Genomic DNA, 15,114 nt, shown 5'->3' on the forward strand with positions numbered 1-15,114 from the left:
AAGCTTGAAATTTGGAAATGAAATTAAGAAAAATTGTATAAAAGTTAAAGGTGAGCACCCATGAAACAAATGGTTTGGCTGGTTTGATGGTTGTAGGTGGGTGCTCAAGGTTGTTTCTCGGTTGTCAACCACGGATCGATTCCCCTTCGGCACGTTACTTTTGGTTTAAAATCCAACTATTCTTTCTCTTAATTTATTTTGCTGAATTGTTTATTTTATTTATTTTTCTCCTTAATGCTGATTGTCTTTTTTTCCTTTCACAAACTGTCTTTTGCTAAATTTTACTAAACAAGATTTTATAGAAAAAAACTGTCATCTTCCTTTTTTTAAAAAAAAAAACCCAAAATATAATTTTTATTGATTTTTTTCGCTATCATATTTAAATATGATTGTCTTTCTTATGAAAAATGTTAAATTTGTAACTTATTTTGTGATTGATAGCTAATGGAGCACCCACAACATTAAAATCCTGTATCCGCCACTAGGTGGAGCTCAGGCAGCGACTGGGCTGAGACCAGTGACCCCTCCCCCACCAGAAAATCTTGTTGAGAAGGATGTTGAGGTAACATATGAGGAGGGTGCGGAACCAGATGTGGCAACACAGGTTAGGGGTGCAGGCCTCCCCTTATTACTTCTGACTTCTGAGGTTGTTCAGTAGGTGCTAGCTTTCCTGAGTGGTTGGTAGGTACTGTAGCAATTCCCATTGTGCCCGCTACTTAGGCTCCAAGTTGGAGGGCACATTTATGTATTATGTCTTCAATGATACATTTCAACTCCTAATAAAGTGTTTTAATTAGACACTTTCAATTCAATTTTTATAAAAACTTATGTACGTATTTTCATTTGTCTATTAGATAATTGAAATTGAAAGAGTCTAATTGAAACACTTTATTATGAGTTGAAGTGTTCAATTGAAACATGATTAAGATCGAATGTCTAAATGAAATATTTTTTCAAGTTTAACGAGTTGATTATGTATTAAGCTGAAAAAGAACCTCTATATAATTGATAAAGCAATGAAAAAAACCATGATATCAAACAACGGCTTATACCACATGTCCAAAGAAGTGCATAAATTAACTAAAATGGAAAATTGATGTTGGTAATTTAAGAGAAACCTAAGTTAGAATATCAAGTTGACGGAACAAACTTTGTACTTTTCAAAAGGAGGTTATTTATATGCATGTAGATGCTTTAGGCAAAAAATGATGAAAAGATATTTATTCAGCTAATATTAAAAATAAAAAGAAACTAAAGTAATATGCTTTAAATCACTATATTATAATTCCCACGCAATAATCCAGTATAACTTGTTTGTAAACCAAACGATCCCTTAGATTTTTTGTCTCAATTGCAAGCAAGGAATTAACAATGTGGTTAAATTACACATAATCAGAATAATCACAACCATGTCAATTTCCTTACAAGCAACAAAAAGAAGAAAATCAGAACAACTATTCAAGCAATACTGCAACCCTAAGTTTAAATCAAAGCCATAATGATTTAGTTGGGGTCCAATACAGATAAATCTAACACATGGTGACGAATAAAAAAAAAACTTATCTACAATCTGCATTTCTAGAAGGTAGAGTTTCTTGAATTGTGAAATTCATCTCGTGCTCCCATGTCCTTTTAAATCTCATAATCGAATATCAAACACGCAAACCTTGTTGTTTGAAAAACAAGCTGCAACCTTATTGCCCTCCTTGTTCCAACATACTTCAAAAATAATGCCATCCCCATTGTAGGTTTTTACAATCTTGGCCTCCTTCACTGACCATATATTCATGCATTTATCAACTGATCCACTTGCCAAGTATTGCCCGTTCGGACTAAATGCAATAGAGTAAATAGGTTCCCTAGATTCAAAATGCAAGAGAATCTACTCAGTAAAGAAACAAAAATATTCAACAAGAACGATACAAACATTTGATAATCTAAAAGAAAGATACACAATTAACTCATTCTCACTCCCCTCCCCTCACATCCCCACTCCAATAGGTATATAGGTATCAATAGTTCAATTGAGCACGAGTAAGCAAACCCCATAGTACTTGAGCCCGTATATGCAAGTTAAAAAGTGAAATTTCATTAAGAGTGCCTTAATATTTCCTGTGTCGAAGTAGACATAATGAGTTCACATCTATTACCTGTGACCGTTCAAAGTGTGAAGAAGACGACCTTGTTCAACATCCCATAGATTCACAGTAGAGTCAAATGAACCACTAGACAGACAAACAATAAAACAAAATCAGCTCAAAGAAATAAAAAAGTTAGGTGCAATACATTAAATCAGCACACACCAAAAATCCATTTTTTGGACGGTTTAAGTAAAACTTTATCTCTCTGGATTATTTTTACTTGCAAGGGGATTGTTGTGCTGCTGTGGAAGGGGGTGTCACGGATCCAGGGAGAGGATGATGAAGAACGAAAGGGAAAATATATAAAAGGGGTTAATTTGTAATCCAGGATTCCTATCCTGACCAAATCGCCTTCCAAGATAAAACAATAAATCAGAGCAGGGGCTAGAAACATGATTGGTAGCAATAGATATATACCTTGCCAGCAACAATTGTTGATTTGGATTTCTTGTACCAGCGCCAGTTGGGCTCCATTTGATGGTATATGTCTCCTAAAAAGGCATAATAGTCAGCAACTAATGTCTGATTTGATTAAATGAATCAACAATGACCACAAAAAAAGAACAAAAATAGAAATAATGATGTTCTATGCAATACTTTGCGATGTTCTCTGAAATCATGCAAGCAGACATGTTGTTCCATGCTCCATATCTGCACAGAAACAATGAATTTTATTATACAACACAATAAACATAATTCCTTGGAAACAACATATTCAAAGTCTTAGCGCGGAATAGGTGAAGCTAAAATTCAACATATGCAAATCTCTGAGGGCCAGTGGCACACTACACCACCTCTCTACCTGAAATGGAATTACCTTAACTGTGGTATCATCAGAGCATGAAGCCAGCAAGGAACCTGAGGGGTCCCACTTGACATCATTGACTTCATTCTGCAATGGCGAAGTTAATAACTCTTTAAGAATATATTCATAAAGGATATTAAGTTTGCGCTTTGCACATACACTAAATGTGCATAAAATATTTCGAATTGGAATCGTTATGAAATGGTACCACACCTTATGTCCTGAGAATCTTTTGACTGGTCGATTCTCCCCAACATTACAAATGTAAATCATGTTATCAATGGAACCGACCGCAAAAGAATCGTTGTTTTGCCAATCAGCATCAAGTACAACTGAATGGGGTTGTATAACAACAGTGAGAATAAATTCAAAACAAAACAAAATCTATAAGGTAAAATATAGAGCAAAGTTAAGACAGATCAATGGAAACAAAACACCTGCAGGAAATTCAAATTGCTGCTTCGGTTTGCCAGACTTCACATTCCAAACAACGGCAGTTCTATCAACACTACCGCTAAGTAGATAATCACCTATCTTGTTCCACTTCAAAGAGAAGATTGGACAACAATGATTGTTAAGATTTCTAACCAATTCCCCTGAATGAAAAGTCAGTTATAGGATTATCAGTAAGAGAAAAACAGACACGAGGACAACACGCATATTTGAACAACAATGAAAAGGACTCAACATTCTTGAATAGATTCGACAGGGTGAAAAGTTTATCAACAAGAAAATGGATTGTTTCTTGGTGTCTTTTAGTTTCAATCAGGTAAACAAGACATGAAAAGTAGTGGTCTATTATGAAAATAATCCAAAGAACAAACTAGCAAACGCATTTCCGGAACTATACTTTCCAATGGTCAATTTATACATTCAATCTTCAAAATAAGTTTTTCCTCCATGTCCCTTACCATATCGGTTCCATATTCTGACTTTGCCTTCGTAAGAACCGGTTGCAAGCAGGGTTCCCTCACTCTGTACAAGAAAAAGTCATAAATACAAGATCGAATAATAACAAGAAAATCAAATTGGTAATCACAAGCAACCAGAAAAGTATAGATCAACGAAAATGACCAGTAGAAAACTCACATTCCAATCAAGTGTTGTAACATCCTTGTGTTCCTGAGTTGCTCGACTTTCCAAAGGCTTCAAAACCAAAACATTTGGAGTTCTCCTTTGGATAGTAGAATTACATGGACCATCTCCAATAGTCCAAATTCTAGCAGTAGAGTCTCCCGACCTAAATTGATATTACACATGGTTAGCTATACGAGAGATGGTTCCTTAGACGAGTCTAAAACTACTCTTAACCTTTTAACTAAGGAAAAACCACTTCAAAGAATTTGACCATGAGTTTTTCATAGACGAGAGCAACAAAAGAAAGAAATCGAACTATGCTTACGCAGATGCAAGAAGTGACCCTTCTGGACTCCAAGCACAGGTAAAAACCTGACATGAGTTTAGAAACAAGAAACAATTGTAATTTTTATAGAGAAGACAAAAAAGAGATGATATTTAGTATTTTTTCCTATTATGAAATCGTGGCGGTCAAACCTCTGAGGTATGTCCTTCCAAAACCATTAAATCAGAACTCGAAATTTCATATGGGGTTGAGTCTGTGTTGATATCCATAGGCTCCGAATCTATCTTGCAACAAAAGCAAAACTTAGTATCACAACAAAAAATGTGTACAAGTATCAGCTGCATGCTCAAAAAATCATGTATTTCAATGAAGCTTCTACTGTTTGTTATCCAGGAAAAAAAAAATAAGCAATATGCAGTTCAACTGAAAATGAAATAGAAAGCATATGACATGGCCAGTGACGGATTTAGGATTTTTGATTTATGGATGCTCACATTTTTAATATAAAATTACTATAAATCACATAGAAATGTCTTTTAACACAATAATTTAAAATATTAATGAGAAAAAAAAAGATTAATATTAGCATTACTCAAGAAGAAAGAAAAAAAAACAACTAGCTTGGAATATTTCTTAACCAAAGAGCAAATATTTCTCGAGAAAAATAAGAAAAGTCTTTGGGCATGACTTCTTTTTTTTTTTTTAAATTTTTGCAGGTCACAAGAAATTACATAAAACGTAAAAAGGAAATTAAGACTAAAAATTTTAAGTATACAAAGAAAGTAAAAAGAGAAAAACATGTGAGACTATATTGGGAGAAAAAAAGAGGAAAATAGGAAATGTGTAAACAATTGTTATTAGCAAAAATCGAACCCTTAACTTCCCCTAAAAAATACAGCCTTCCAACTAGCTACTGGACCAAAGAACTCATTGGGCTTTTTATTCACTAGATGTTGTTCGATTAATATACTCATATTTCAAGAAATAACATAGAAACAAAAAAATGTTCTGTTATTTGAGGTTCGAACCTAGAATTCCTTAATTCAAATGGACACCCATCACCACTGCACTAAGGACATAACTTTTGTCAAGGATGTTCAATTCTAAATATATATCATTTAAATATAGAATTTAACATATATATATATAACGTCATTTTTCGACGAAGGGTGGACACCCTAGGATGGCTATAGCTACGCCATTATGGCGCTGGAGCACCCAATAGGTTGTATGTGGGTCCGCCCTTGCCTATAACATTAGTGTCTTCACCATAGCAAGAAATGCCCATTCTAGCTATTTAAAGTATTGATGTAATTATTTTCAAACAGAATAATATTCTTACTATTATTTTAATACTTTCTCCAACTATCTCTACTTTCATAATAGAAGTAAATCAACAACTTGACTTTTGTGTCCAATCAAACACCATCCCACTCCCCTCAGATCCCACTTGTGGAATAAAACCGAATATGTAGTTATTGTTGTAGGGGCTAATAGTCCTTTTGTCCTTTTTTCATATTCTTTGATGACCAACAATTAGATTCCTTATTTAAATAACCAGACTAGCCAACTTCTCTCTTATTAGTAACTCTTTTTAATCATTAAAATATATTTCCTTCACCATTGTTATATTCCTGCTAAGCATAATTGTTACGAAAATGTTGTGGATTAACTAGCAAACAATCACGAACAAAGAGAATAGAGAAGAAGAATAACACAAGGATTTAATGAGGTTCGGCCAGGCCTACTCCTCCCAGCAAGAGTAGAGAGAGTATTCAACTATGAAAAGAAAGAAGAAGCTTACAATGTTTTCAAGACCTTAGAACTACATCGTGTATCATGTACAATGCTTTAGAATCCCAACTATACTTCCTATATATAGATTCCAAAGTAGTCCCAAACCTATAAGGAAAATGTTTTCCCAATTCTATAAGGACAATATTTTCCTTTTCCAAATCTATTAGGACAAATTGTATCCTAAACTAATATATATGAATTATAGTTTCCTAAAATATATAAGGAAAAATTCAAGACATAATTAATAAATATTCCCTTGGCTTGAATTATTTTCATCAATTGAAAATACCGTCTATCTGCCTTGCTCCCTGCCCTCCAAAGGGCTTACTAAGTACAACTCACACCAATCAAGTCTAGGCAATGCCTAAACTTATTGATTCATACTATCTTGATCATCATATCTACTAAATTATCATGTGTAGACACTTTATTCTCATCAATAACTCCTTTAGATATAACAACTCATCAGATAAAATAATGTTTGACTGCCATTTTATCCCCTTGACAATAAACCAAATTCCATGCTTGATTCTTTTGAAGAGACTTCATATCTTCACCAATTGCACCAATCCATCTATCTTCTTTGGTACTAGAAATAATTTTTTTATAGCTATTAGGCTCAAACACGTCAATTGTCTCTGATAATACAAATTCTATAAAATTTGCATATCCTTAAAGATTTTCATCAACCACGTTTGTGAATCTTTTTGGTTGGTTGATCACTCTCTTTTTCCTACATGTTGAAATACTTTATGATTGTTGTTGTATAGGTGTATCATCACTATCATCCTGATTAATGTCTTGCACCTACTCCACTTCTAAACTATTAGGTTGAGCTAGTGGAGATTCAACTTCTAGCTCTATGCGGTCACTAACACTGTGATATGATTCTGCTATTGCCTTTTCCTTTTGACTGTTTAATGAGGCATATTCATTGAATGTCACAAATTAACCCCAGAGTCTTTTGTTCTCTTTCCCTCAGCTCAAGTTTTCCATCCCTTACATGAGCATAAGTAGGACAACCATATATTCTTAAATTCGAATAATCACCAGGCTAATCGGACTTAACTTCAAAGGGAGTTTTAAACTCAATAGTTGTAGATTACATCTATTGACCAAATAACAATTGGTATTGATTGCTTCAACCCAAAAAGTCTTGCAAACACATGAGTGAAAGCATACTTCATGCTCTATCACAATGTCTTATGTTCATACGTTCTGCAATACCATTTTGTTGTGGTGTTTCAACACAAGTGCGGTGTCTCACTATGCCCTCTCTGCTACAAAATTTATTGAACTTTAAGTTTCAAAATTCCAAACCATTGTTAGTTTGAAGACGTTTAACTTTTCTTTTGGTCTGCCTCAACCATCGTCCTCCATTTGATAAATGTTGAAAATGCCTCATCTTTTGTTTTAAAGAAATACACTCATACCATTCTTGAGTAATTGTCAATCAAAATCATAAAGTACCTTGCACCACTTTTGGAGGGAATTCTGTTTGGACTCCACAAGTATGAATGTATATAATCTACCTTGTCTTTGGTCTTCTGTATAGCCTTCATGTTGAACTTCACCCGTATTTTCTTACCAAACACCCACTGCTCACAAAAATTTAAAGCTTGATTTTTGTAACCATCCAACAAATTCTCTTGTTCAACAAAGACAATCCCTTGTTACTTATAAGACCAAATCACAAGTGCCACAATTGAGATTGATTCATATTATTCTTCCCAGAAGCTACAATTGCTTCCCCTGCAACTACACTGTCTTGTAGATAATACAGTCTAGACGGAAGCTTACCTTTCATGAGTACCATGGAACCGTTACATACTTTAAGTGTTCCATTTTCTGAGTGAAACTTATACCCTTGATCATCCAAAGTCAAAAGAGAAATCAAATTTCTCTTAATTCAAGGAACATGCAAACATTTAATATTTCTGATAATGCCATCAAACATTCTCAATTTGATGTTACCTATCCTCTATACCTCAAATGGATTATCATCACCTAGGTAGAGAATCCCATTTGTCTGTTTGTAAGTTGCAAACCAATTTTTGTGTGGACACATGTGAAAAGTTGCACCAGAATCAAGAACCCAATAATTGTGCCTATGATTAGAACTCACAACAGAAACTTCCCCTAGGTAGTCGTTTTCATCCGAATTATTTCCAATGTGAACAATATTTGCTGAGTAATCAACTTTCTACTTTCCTTTTTTCTCCTTTAATTTAGGACAATCTCTTTTGTAATGACCCTGCTCCCCACACTCATAAAAGTTCTGTTTTCTTGCTCTAGACTTCAACCTGAAATTAAACTATTTTCTATTAAAGCCCTCCAGTTGTGTTCTTCCCCTACTCACAAGACCTTTACCCTCAGTTCTGCTATCCGAAAAACTCTTCTTCAACTCTTTAGATTTTAGTGCATTACTAACATCATCAAGTGAGATATTGTCTTTCCCATATAGCAATGTACAAACAAAAGTATCATAAGATGGTAGTAACAAACATAACACAATTAAGGCATGATCCTCACTTTCAATTTTGATATCTACATTCTCCAAGCCCATTTTAATTGAATTAAACTCATCAAGGTGAGTTTTGACTAGTGTACCATGATTCATACGAAGATTGTATAACCTGTTTTTCAAGTAGAGGCGATTTGTGAGCGATCTTAGAGTACATGTCTTCTAACTTATTCTATGTTGTTGTTGAAAAATTCCCTTCATCAATTTTCAAAAGAACGTTATTTGTAACGGTCATGAATATCACACTCAAAGCCCTCTCCTTCAGGTCTTCTTGTTCTGATTGTTTGGGCTCTTTTGTAAAATCCTTCTCGATTGCCTTCCAAAATCATTTTAACACCAAAGACGATCTCATTCTAATCTTCCATAGACTGAAATTAGAACCCTCATCAAAAAATTTAATTTTATATTTTGTTGAAGATGATGGAGATATCTTAACCCTTGATTATGTCTAGAAACCCTAATTAAGCTCTGATACCAATTGTTGCAGAAATATCGTGGATTAACTAGCAGACAATCACAAACATAGAAAGTAGAGAAGAAGAATAACACAAGGTTTAATGAGGTTCAACTAGACCTACTCCTCCTAGCAAAAGCAGAGAGAGTTTTCAAGCCCTAAGGACTACATTGTGTATCCTATAGCATGCCTTACAATCCCCTACTATATCCCCAATATATAGATCTGAAGTAGTCCCTAACCTATAAGGAAAATGTTTTCCCAATCCTACAAGGACAATCTTTCCCTTTTCCAAATCTATTAGGACAAAGGGTCTCCTAAACTAATATGAATTATAGCTTCCTAAAACATACAAGGAAAAATTCAAGACATAATTAACAATAATTAATGAAACTCTAAAGAAATATTGGGAAGTTTGAAAGAATAGGAATTCTTACGTTTCTAGTTATCTATTTGGTCAGACTTCTTGGAGGCTAAAAGCATAAAAAAAGGGACTCCTTTTATATTTGAGATGATTGGTCAACAAAAAAATGCGCCTTTTAGCAAAACAATACAAAACACAAATTATTATTTTTTATCGAAAAGTACTTTTTGTGTAAGTTGTTTTGACAAAAGTGTCTCTAGATCTGAATAATATTACTTACCCTACCTGAGGTAGATAAATTGTTTCTGATAAACCCTTAGCTTAGAAAATTTTTATATACTAGAATAGTAATGTTAACTTCGTAGAATTTAACTCGTCTAAAAGCAACAACAACAGACCTCAGGTATGAGAAAGGTGATGTGTATGCAAACCTTTAACCCCTACCTTGTGCGGGTAGAGGATCATGTTTCCAAATACATCATTGCCTCAAGTAAAGCATAGATCAAAGCAGTTAAACTCATCTAATAGAAACATAACATCAAAATCTCCATAAAAATAGTACAAAGGAAAAGGTTCGAAAGATAAAAATTGAATTACCTTATTCAAGTAGGAGGAAATCGTAGGTTAAAGAGGCAATTGTTGTGAACTGTCGGCGGCTTAAAGTACAGACGTATGGATTACTACTAAGTCTGATATATATAGAGGAAAAATATGGTAAGTGGAAATTATGGGAAATACAACATTTTTATATGAGACTAGAATTAGAAAGGTTTTCATTCAAAAAGGCATTTTGAATCAAGCGTTGAATGACTAATGTACCCTCAAGGCATTTCGAAGAGTTGAAATTTCAAATTTATTTAATCCTATCTAAAAATGTGGATACAAATTCAGAATTTAAACGAGATGTCTAAATTTGGTAGTATATCATAACATATTCACCAATTTAATGGATTTGAAATTCATCAGTAAAAAAAATATTAATTAGTTAATTCATAATATGGGCTCTGGATGCATGCCAAAAATTCATACTGATAAATCCAAAAAGCCTTATTCATGCAATGTTTAAAGTTAATATTTTTATTCGATATTTATTTACAACCCCTAAACTATATTTTTTTACTGTCCGAAATCAGATTACGATCCTAAATAATGGACTTTCTCCATATGGGAACTTGAAAATTCAAAATCTATGGCCAAAGGCTAGCTCTATGTGTTCAATCTTTTTGTTTTTTTGTATTGAACTCCTTATATTTTTAAACTAGGGATTCAAACCTCTTCTTTGTTGCAATTTTAGTTAATTTCTATATATAAACTTACACTATGAGTTTAAAAGTACTAGGTTCAGATGAATCTGAATGTCATGTTTCTAGTATTTAACTTGACATACTTTTAAAATTATGGATTCAAACATTTTATTCGTTGCAAGTTTTAGTGAAATCTTACCATGACTTATGCTGCAATTAAAAGTAATGGTTTCAGATGAATTCAGAGCCAGAATGGTGTGTGTGCCACTACACATACATTTGCAAGCCGAAATAAAGAATGAAGGCATAATACATAAATATGCCCTTTAACTTGGCTTCAGCTAACATCTATGCCCTCTAACTTTGAGTAGGCACAAGTAGACGGTTCAACTTGTATAAAATTGAACATGTAGACACACATGTCCTACATGTCATGATACATGTAGGACACCACATAGGACATAAAATTGTCATGTAGGACATCACGTAGGAGAAATGTGTCTATTTATTCAATTTTATACAAGTTTAAGCGCCTACTTGTGTACACTCAAATTTGAATGGTATAGATGTGAGTTGATACCAAGTTAAAGGTATATTTATATATTATACCAAGAACGACATATACAGTAAGGATAGTATGCCCAGAATTTACTCTGTTGTAGTATATATCCCTTGACAGGGGTTTAATAGAAACTTATACATATAGAATTAGGTCATCCTATACTACTACATTAGTTTGAAATACAATCGTGTTGAAATATTTCTTATTTATTCTCAATTCCTAAATAGTTCATATAAATAGAGTAAAGTGCACATAGTTTGTATCTATGGACTTTAAATACTAGTGAACATGTATTTATGTAGGCATACTCCAAGGAGTTTAGCTAGTAAGCGTATGTTGGACACTCTGAAGGCCAGAACCGCTTCAACAAAAGTTGAAAGTAAACCATCAGAGTAGCTAGGGTCGGGTCGCTTCGGGGAAAACCTCATCTGCTGCTCCCACTGAGGAAGTCTCGTCCGTTAAAACCGAGTCTTCAAAATTGCAATAAGGTCATTAAGTTTTGAGAAAGTTTCTAGCTCTTTGTGAATTTAGGCGTACTGAGATCTCACATTAGGCTTTATGGATGAAAAATTATTTGCGTCATTAAACCCCTAACTAGGTTGTTTCTGATAGACCTTTGGCTCATAAAAATGCTTATGCACTAGAGTGGTTATGTAACACCTCGTATGCTAGAAAGACCAGTTTGCAGAAATCAGAAGTTGCAGGTGCCACCGACGAGCACCACCCATGGATTGTAGGTGGTGTACGTGGATGGCCACCTGCAGCCCTCCCTAGAAATAGTCCAGAAAAAATGTCTAGGGGTCAACCCACGGTCGGACCCACAGACCGTAGGTCAGACCACGGGTCGTGGTCCTGGTCCATGGATCAGACCCCTCAACAGTCCCTCTCTGAAGCCAGTCGACGGTTGATAGGACGGACCGTGGGTTAGTCCACAGACCGTCGATTGGCCCCGACAACTTTTAAGTAAGGGATCATTTGGTCTTTTCCCTATGCGTTGGAACCCTAAACTACGTCGTTTAACCCCTAAACTATGTGGTTTTGGTAAGTTTTAGCCTAGTAACTAAATTAGAACTTACCCTAGTCAATTCATTCTCCAAATAATCGATTAAACTTAGAACCAGAGAGGAGAAATAGTCGACTAAGCTTTTCAAGAACACAACAAGGTTTCTTCAGTTCCAGCCAAGAAATCAAAATATCTCTCCGTAAAATACATCACCATGTATGTGGGATTTCACTAGTGGGTTCCTTTCACCCATTAGGTCCCTAAATTTCAGTCAGAATCTTGATTCCCTTAATATTATCTAGACCTAGGGTTTCTTAAATGTTAGAAATTGTTGGGTTTTAGTTGTTAGAATGATCCAAATCAGATTATCATATTGTTGCTTAGTTTCTTGCATGATATTCAGAACCCTAGTTGTGTAGATTCGTTTAGTTCATGAATTACACTTGCTAGGTCAGTTCAAGTAGACATATATGCTTCAGTTTACGAATATTACATTATCAGTTATAATTGTTGCATTCTCAGAGTTTGCATGTCAGTAATTGAGCTATCCAACACTTCAGTATTTCAGTCATAATATTGTTTATATACATTCTAGTTGGGAGTAGGCTTAAATCGAGTGGACTAGGGTTCAACGTACTTGACTAGTCCTAGAACTACGTGCCCCCGTAGGTTTATAAGTCCCCTCCGTGGGTACATTTTAGTGATCACGCCAGTCATGCCTTTATACCTTTGGCAGGGTATATTAGGTCCCATCGATGGGGCGTATACATCGGACTCCACCTTTAGCTCATGTGGTTTTATGTCTGTTATTAGTAGTTCCCACAGTCAAATTCTAGTGTATTGACCAGGTTATCAACTATAGTTTAGTGTTCAGTCTGAGCATGTCAGGTACTTGGTCATTACATTTAGTTAGCTCAGTATTCATTATTTCAATCATGTTCAGATTATATCATTGCTTTACCGCTTTGTTCAGTTATATGTTTTATTCAGTTTTATTCCATCATACATGCTCATTACCTTTCAAGTACTGACGCATACTCTGCGCTACATCTTCTCGTGATGTAAGTTTAGGTACTCAGCATTTAGATAACCTATAGATCGGTTCCCCATCTCCAGTTCAGCAGTTTCAGTGGTGATTCCTCATTCATCAAGGACAATATACATGTTTCTCTAATTAGTCATTTCATTTTAGTTTTCAGTATTTGCTAGAGTTAGCTGGGGGCATTTCCCAGCATCTCTAGTTAGTTAAAGGCTTATTTCAGACATAGTTTAGATTCAATTCTAGCTTTTGAGTTTTACTTCAGTGTTATAAACTCTCTTTCAGTATTTATATATTCAGACCTGTTTGGCTATTCCCCACTATTAAGTTTTATCATGATTTAGCTTCCGCATCAGTTTAATTATTATAGAATATTCAGTCTGCTTATGATATGCCAACTTAGGGTTAGCTTGGGGTCACTCGTGTCCCTAGGTCCCGTGTTTATGTCCTGGGGGTTGCCTTGGGGCGTGACAAACTTTGTATCAGAGCATTAGGTTTAAGTGTCCTATGATGTCTAAAATGTCGCACTAAGTAAAGACCTTTTCAAGGTTGTGAAGTGCACTACATCTAATGAGAGAGAGGCTACAAAATGTTTTAGGAAAACTTCAGTTTCTTGCTATTCTTATCGTGCGTGGGTGTGATCTACTTTCTAACTCATCGTTATGCGTTTTAGATCATGCCTCTTCGTAGAGCTTACTCAAGGAATGTGAATGCCCGCAATGCTAACACGACTCCTCTAGTCCCTAATCATGAAGTTTCGAATGCAGAGTTACGGAATGTGATTCAACTTTTGGCTCAGAGTATAACTAACCAAACCAATCGGCAGGCTCCAGTTCCTACTAATAGAAATGGTGGATCACTGGAAGCTAGAGTTTGAGATTTTGTTAAGATGAATCGACCTGATTTCTAGGGTCGCATGTTGGTGAGGACCCACATAATTTCATCGATAAGGTTAAGAAAATCTTTGGAGTGATTCAAGTAACTGTAATGATAAGGTAGAGTTGGCATCCTACCAGCTTAAGGATGTAGCTCATATTTAGTTCACTCAGTGGAAAGAAACTAGGGGTACACATGCAGTTCATATGACTTGGGAGTGTTTTACTGGAGCTTTTATGGATAGATTCTTTCCGAGAGAGTTGAGGGAGGCTAAGGCTTAGGAATTCATGAATTTGAGGCAAGGTACAATGTCAGTCCAAGAGTACGGACTCAAGTTCACCTAACTCTCCAAGTATGCTTTGCATATGGTCGTTGATTTGATGACACATATGTCTAAGTTTTTGTATGGTGTGTCCGACTTAGTGAAGACAGAGTGCAGGAATGCTATGTTGTTAGATGATATGAACATCTCTAGGCTTAAGACCCATGCTCAGCAGGTTGAGGGAAACAAGCGTGAGCATGTCAAGGACAATAAGAAGGTTAGGACAGGTAACTATGAGTACACTCAGCAGAAATTAGGTGGTGGAAATCGCTCGCAGTTTCAGCAGAAATCTTCAGCTTTAGCACCTTCATCAGCTAGTGCTCCATCCTCTAGGTTCCGATTGGATCAGAAAGGTAAGACATCAAGCTCTAAGTCTCAAGATAGTGTTTCAGGTAATAGGACCTGCCCAACTTGTCCAAAATATGGTAAAACACATCCGAGCGAGTGCCTTTCAGTGAAGGAAGAGTCTTTTAGATGTGGTCAGTCTGGCCATAGGTTCAGGGATTGCCCTTCTTCTAAATTAGGACAGGGAGGTAATAATAGTAGGGCTCAGTCTATAGCCCTAACAGCACGAGTAGGTCACCCAACTCAGCAGGGTGCTTCATCTGGTACATGTGGCA

The 15,114-nt window shown here is 35.3% G+C and overlaps 1 pseudogene; it reads right to left on the reverse strand.

Annotated features, from left to right (window-relative positions):
- Positions 1-1,639: 1,639 nt before the first annotated feature.
- The window catches only part of LOC125861254 (WD40 repeat-containing protein HOS15-like), a 34,903-nt pseudogene continuing 21,428 nt past the window's right edge, over positions 1,640-15,114 (reverse strand).

The sequence above is a fragment of the Solanum stenotomum genome, chromosome 4, assembly GCF_019186545.1.
Source record: "Solanum stenotomum isolate F172 chromosome 4, ASM1918654v1, whole genome shotgun sequence".
Classification (NCBI taxonomy): domain Eukaryota; kingdom Viridiplantae; phylum Streptophyta; class Magnoliopsida; order Solanales; family Solanaceae; genus Solanum; species Solanum stenotomum.